Source organism: Rhea pennata, chromosome 12, assembly GCF_028389875.1.
Source record: "Rhea pennata isolate bPtePen1 chromosome 12, bPtePen1.pri, whole genome shotgun sequence".
In the NCBI taxonomy this organism is placed as follows: Eukaryota; Metazoa; Chordata; class Aves; order Rheiformes; family Rheidae; genus Rhea; species Rhea pennata.
In genome coordinates, this window is record NC_084674.1 from 19,571,122 (window position 1) to 19,578,504 (window position 7,383).

Genomic DNA, 7,383 nt, shown 5'->3' on the forward strand with positions numbered 1-7,383 from the left:
GATACATTTAGAATTATCTCCTTTCAGATGTACCCCCTTAATAGAACTGTAACAGAATTTTAAAGACTAAACCTATTTTGCATACAGTTTTAGCGTAACTTAAATTGGTATCTGTGGTAGGAGTTTATAAACTGTGGATGTGCAAGCTCCTATTTCCAATGTAAGGAAGAAGCTTTATTTAGAAGAGTCTTAAATACTAACAGCCTATAGAGACAGTCTTCGCTTTGAGACTTACGTCATTAAGTAAGTAATTTACTGTGGATTTCTAGTGCAAAATACCCCTGTTTTTCTTACATTGCCATTGATATAGAAGTTCCACATAGCAGTTTCCTTCTTGTGTAAGCCCTTTTACCATTTCATCTCTCTCTCTCTCTCTTTTGTATCTACAGTTACCACCTGGGCAAGAGGCAGATGGAATAACTGTTATCTACACGTGTGCTGATTACCTGGCTTATGCTTAGGTCATCCAAATCTAGGAATTTCTAACTGTATTCTGCAGTCTTTTCTTCAGTGAGGACACTAATTTGAATCCCTTCTCTACCCAAACCCTAAGCTTCATTAAGCTTATAAGAAAGAACTTAATATATGAGAGATTTTCATCTCTGACTGAAATTCATTGACGAGTTTTATTAAAGAGGAACAGAACAGGTAGGCAAGCATTGCAGCTGCATAAAAGGGAAGGCAAAAATAAGGGAAAACTAAAACTGTGAATCCTGTAGATATTAAAAAATGGCATTAAGTCCTAACTAAATAAATAAAACTAGTACCTTGTTGTTGTAATTCCAGAAATATCTGGCTTCTGAATGTGCTTGCCTCCAGGTTTGGTGCTTTAACTCTTAATCTGTTTCATGGAGGAATTTCAGGATTCTCTTACTCCTTCACTGGCATCATATGTGCAGAATATATCTGTATTTCATATTTTGGGGAGTTTGCACCCAAGAGTATTGTCTAAATAGCCTTTCTCAGAGCAAAAATATCTTATTCTGCTTGTATTTAAAACTCAACTGAAAAAAGATAGGAATTTAGAAGGTGAAGCTGTCCTCTAGGCTTCCCTAGTAAGAATTAAAGCAATCTGCTAATGTGTGAAAACTTCAGATAATCTTGTCTTTACTAGGGTTTTACTTCATGTTAATAAACTTTCAGCTAATAAGTTAATTAAACTTCAAAAAATGGGGATAGAGAGTGAAGTAAGAAGTGCATCAAAGCTATTTTGTTATAAAACCCTAATAGAAAACAGCTTTCTGGGTCATTTTGAAGAGTCAGGCAGGTGAGATTAGTGCCATTGCACTTCTCCAGGGCTGACCTCAGCACAGTTAGCTGCTCCTGCCACAGCATGAGATCCCTGGAACACTAGTTGACACGTGTTTCAACCCTAATATGCATCTGTTCTTGAATTTTAGATTTGATTTTAGTTTCTGGATGCTTTGTTAGGGTGATATTCATCACTCATTGATTGAAATGAATCATATGAGTAGTGATTGAGAAAAGGCACTTAATTCCATTAGTCAGGCACGTCTCAATTTTACTTTGTGCATTTTAACCTGGAATAGAGTAATCGTCATACACACAGATAATGGATGCTAGAGCTAACACAAGTTGCTCATTCATTCTTTGTATCTGTATGGACATGCTTTAGGTGTAAACATATGAAGCATAACCTTGGCTTCAAAAGAGTTTGCTGATTCAAATGGTGGCTATTCCTGACAGTGCAATAAACATGAAACAACTTGCCTATGACGTGAAAATACAGTGTTCCTATTCTGGGACTGGGCAGTTAAGCTTGCGCTCTCTCAGTTTCAAGTCAAACAGAACATCTACTGCACAGAAAAAGCAGTAGTAATATGACTTCTTAGAAAAATTCTAGACATTTGTAAGGGCAATGTGTGTACGTGCTAAGGCAGAGTCGAAGCAGGAGAAATCTGTTTGTCACATTCATGCAGCCTCTATTGAGGCTACAGCTGCTTCTCCACAAAGATCGCTGGAGTATTCTACAGCTGCTCATGGCTGAGGGAAAGCAAAATAGGCATGATAACAAACTAAGGGCAGAACAGGGGTTGTGCAGTGAGGATCTTGTCAGTCTTGGAGTGCTAGGTTCTGAGAAAAAATCCATTTTGTACAGTAGAATTCGTAATAAAATATGGGCATTGAAGCTCCGTGTCAGGGATATTTTCTGTTTAATTGCAAGTCATTATCCTACCTGTGCATTTGAATGATCAGTTTATTTCAGCTATAGGCCAAGCACATTCACAGTAGAAAGTTAGTTTAAAGTTCCGAAGGATAATGCTAGAAATGACACTTATAGTTCTGTGGTATGGACATACTGTCCTGGAAATCTGAAAATAGTTGTCTTCATACAACATTTGAGAGCTTGGCTGTCATCACCATGAAACAACATCATATGTAGATATATACTGTAATAGTACAACTTTTGTTACTGCCTATGTGGTCAGCAGACTATACATATCATGTATATCCTACCTTGCCCTTATGCAAGGGGAACATCTCAGTTGTTGTCCTGCCAGTGCATTTGAATGATCAGTTTATTTCAGCTATAGCCAGGCACATTCACAGTGGATAGTTAGTTTAAAGTTCCCAAAGGTAATACTAGAAATGACACTTACAGCTTTCAAGCTCTGTGGTGTGGACAGATTTCCCTGGAAAGCTGAGAACAGTCTTCCTCATAAAACACTTGAGAATTTGGCTGCCATCGCTGTGAAAGAATGTGCTCATGAAATAGCGTAATTTTTGTCTAGTAGATTCTGTATCTTTGACAGGCATGTCTTATGATAAAGAGGGAAGTGAGTTGTTTTTTATAAATAATGTTGAATGTCTCTTTATGCTTACAGGAGATGATTAACCCTGGAACTGCAAAAAAGAAAGCTATCAAAGAAACTGAGCAGTGAAGATAAAACAATCTAGATAAGAAGTATCTCAGGCTTCTAGCCCTGAATGTTGTATTACTAGATTTGGAAATATCAGCCAAAACTGAAAAAAGATGAAAGAGAATGCTGTCATTTTAAAGGTCCTTGGGGTCTGGAATAGGGGAAAAGGTGTTGTGTTGAAGGGTAAAGGCTATGGATAATCTTCCAGCTGGAAGAGTCCCAGAGATAAAGAGTCTACTAGGGGCAGAAAGGTCCATCTGTCCCCTTTACCCCTTCACCCAATGGACAGTAGAGGTTAGCTAGACTGAGATATTACACTCTAGTCTCTCAACACCTTTTTTTGTACTTTGTACAGTAGGAGAATCATAGAAATGTGGTTGGAAGGAGGTCATCTAGCCTGACCTTACACTCAAAATGGGACTAATGTGTCTGGTCGGTCATGGCTTTATCTAGCTCAGTCTTGAAAGCTTCTAGAGATAAACATTACTCTGGGCAGCTTGCTGCAGCATTGCACTGCCCTTCTAGTATGAACTTTCAGAAACAACCAAATGTTCAATCACTTAGCAAAAGTGAATATGATACCAGAGACTAAAAAGAATTATGATGCATTCTGTGAAGGCATTTTGGAAAAAAAGAGAGGACTTGTAAGTAGGTAGCCTGGAACTGGTTTACGCTGAACATTTTTTTAGTATTATAGAATAAATATATTACAGGGGTAAATATGTTTACCAGGACTTGCACTTTGTACTATATGAATAAGGTTTAGTAAGGAAGTGTCACTACAAATGGTATTATTACTACCATGGTGTTATTAATAGTATTAAGTTTAAATATGAAAAGCTGAAATTTAGCCATTGCAATGAAGTTGTACTCCAATTATGTATATTAGGGTAATTCAAAGGCAGTGTTGCAGCCCTTCATTATTTTCTTTATTACATTCCTGTGAGAAAACTTGAACTCGCAGTTTTAAGTAAAAGCAAAAATATCAAATAGTACTGTTGATATCATAGCATTTATAAATTGATCCTGCTATACATATTTAGTTCAAAATTTTGTAATGTGAGTACTTGATAAATTTTCTGTCAAAGACTGAGTGGTAGCCCGAAGTCCAAGTTTTGGTTGAAGTAGAGTATTTTCTTTTGGAAGTAGTGAATAGTTAGTGCAAAGTAATTTCCTGGTAAAATGCTGAATGGACTAAAGATTGTGACTTCTTAGGCATACGAAAATCTTGAAATCCAACAAAAAAAGTTATTCTTTCATTTAAAAAACTTAATTGCTGTCAAGACAAGTGTTTTTGCTGGGGACAGGGCAGTAAGTCCCTTCTACTCTGGGAAGCAAAGAAGTTTTAGCAAATTTAAATCAGACGGGGAGGAAGGCAGGGGGAGAGAAAGAGAGAGTTGAAAAATATTTAATTTGTGTATACAGTTGATTGTCTTGTTTATGGAGTTAAGTATTCAAATATAGTGCTGAAAAACATACTTTTGCTCTGAACTCACCATTTTGAACAGCATTTTAAATCTCTTTGCATAGCTGGGGGGTAGCTGTGAGCCAGCAAACATTACTATGAACTTGTGTATCTTGATAGCCTGTTCACATGTGATTGAGTGACTTACAGAAGAAGCCAATTTTGGAAAACTGAACAAAATTTATGATTGTCATTAGTTTTTCCTTTGCATCTTTCAGCTTATTATAAACTTTCCCACAGGGATCACTTAGGGATATACAATGTAGGAACTGAATCTCTGGTGCAAAAGCAAATTACTTTGCTGTCACATCCTTCATCCTTTCTATTGCTAAGGAACACCATCCAAATTAGAAGGTCACATCTTATTGTCAAATAAATTAATTGCAATATAATTTCAAACATAATTAAAATTAGTATTTCCTAATTAAAAAATCCATTTTCCCTATATATATGTATAGATACACACAGTTGATGTGTTCCATCTCCTGCAATAGAGATGAGATCAATCATTTTCCAGACTGAGCAGAAAGATATTAAATAATAAAAAAAATCATTTTCCAAAACTTTACTTGGGAGCATTGTAGAAGTATCAGAAAGGAGAATTTGTTGAATTCCTGTAACTTCATATAATTCCTTTTTTAATCTACGACTATTCAATTCAGAACTGCCATCATGCTTTCTTTTTGTATCAGAGGATATAAACAATTTTTCTTCTGCTCATATAAAGAGATTACTCTTAATTTGCTTTTGCTAAGAATTGTCCCAGCATGTTGGCAGGAAATGATTTGCAGCTCTGCTTTTGAGCTTCTAACTGTTTGCTCCTCTGGAAACATATTTCCAGAAATACTGTGTTTGATTTCAGAATTTACCACTGTATTTCTCCATTTCTGATGCACATCAACTGGATGTTGGCTTTGCATTACTGTAATTGGCAATATAAATATCGTGTATACACTTGCCTTCACACTACAGTTTCTGATAAAACATAGGTAATTCTACATGAGTTTTAACAACACTTGCTGATTGTTGGTGGCCCTGTTGCTTGTTCCTGTGAGTCAATATGACCTAGGCAGTGAAAAGACCTTGATATATTCTAGGCAGACCTATAAACAAGAATATTTGTGAAACTGTCTATTGTCCAACAGACCCTCTGAGTTTTTTTGTCCTTCTTTTTGCTGGAGCTGAAAGGTGAGGGCTATTACACAACAAAAACAGATGTGTACAGTACTGCAGTACTTTTCAGTGTGTGAAACACCGAACCCCTTCTAGCCATGAAGCCAACAATAATATCATTTAAGAGTAATCGCAGTACTTAGGGTTTTTTAATTAAAATAGCTTGTTTTTCTGATGCTAGAAGATATTTTATGCATTGGAAAAACAATCTGGAGGAACATGTAATTTTGAGAAAAGACTTTTGACAAGCAAATTGAATTGTTTTTGGATGTTTGAGGAAGATTTAAAGGTTTGGTTACTGTGCTTTGCTAAAGAAAAAGGAAGATTCTGTTTAAGATAAAGTAGTAGGTGGAAAGGAAATGATTTTAGTTCCTGAAGGGACTTGAGGGAGGTGAAATTTGAATTTACTTTTATTGCTAGTTTTGTTGCCTCAGTAAGAGAAACTACATTGCTTTTTCCAAATCAGATTTTTAGGGAGGTGCACTGTGTGTGTTTTTTTTGTTTTCTTAGGGGGATGTGTTTTTTGGTCTTCATAAAAGAGTTTCTGAAAAAGTTACCTTCTTGAATATTTTTCTATCTTTGGGCTGATAGAAGTCAATTGCTTACCTTACATAGGTTGGAGGGCTTTGGAAATTTGGGAAAGAGGAGACAGACACAGAGATTGAAATTAAACACTTAATTAAATGTTTATAAAGTAGTTCCAGAGAAGCCAGCTAACAGAGCTGATCTTTGCTTCCAATGAGATGTTATTTAAATGTGAAAGCTGATGTTTTCTCATGTTTTAATTACAAATTAGTGAGAAGTCAGCCTTCTATCAACCCTTTAACCTAATGTCATTCTAAATATTGTGAGACTGCAGCTTCTAGGAGAACCTAGAATAGAGAACAGTATGCAGCTGTTAACTGGGTAGAAGTGAAATTGTTGCCTTGAAGGAGGAGTATACTGCAGTGCAGGACTGTGACACAAGTCTAGTGTGTTAAGCCAGGGAGATTTGCAGTCGCAAGTCATTCAGTGGCTTTGTTTTTTAATTTTCTTAAGATGTAGTTAAGGAAGGGATAAATTCAATTTTCGTTTTCTAAATCGTTCCATTTTATATAGATATTTAAAAATGCACACGCACACATGCACGCATCCAATTTCAAGATAGTGGCAACATGACTGAAATTAATTTTCTGTGGAATTGAAGAATTTTAAAAAGGTAGCTTATATGCAAAATGCTGTAGAAACTGTTCTAGTGAAAGCAGAGTTGAATCATCAAATCACAGATGATTTGCTCTGTTGTGAAGCAGGCAGCATGAAAAGCTCTACTGCAACTTCCTTTTGTTTCTTCCTCTACTTTGCTTTTAGTGTTCCTTGAGAGCAATGGTACTTCAGGGAAGACTGTTGCTTTCTTTTACCTTAGTTATGTTGTATTTACCCTTCCTTTTTCTCCATCCTTTTCTCACCATGAACATGCAGAACTAAATGTTTTCTGAGATTATGAACCATACTCGCAGTGAGAACCCTAGAGCTGTCAAAATAGCCTGCCAGCTTTTGCCTCTTTGAGGGGAGGGGACAACTTTGTCTTGTTTTTTGTAGATTTTTGTGTGTGTGTGCGTGTGTGTATTCAAGTTGCTCATGCTTGTGAAGTATTTTGGAGCAGGAAAGCATTTGGAGTTTTCTACACGTTGATAATTATTGTGCTCGGTAATTCCCTTATGGCCTTTCATTGCTAGATTTAAGATCAGAGGACCATAGGATAATTCCTATGTTTTTCTCCACTGTACTGAACAAATGCTGAATACATTCCTACGTACTTTATGCTAAAAACTTCCTTCGATGATAGTGAAATGGAAACACTGGAGTGTGGCAAAAAAGCATCCT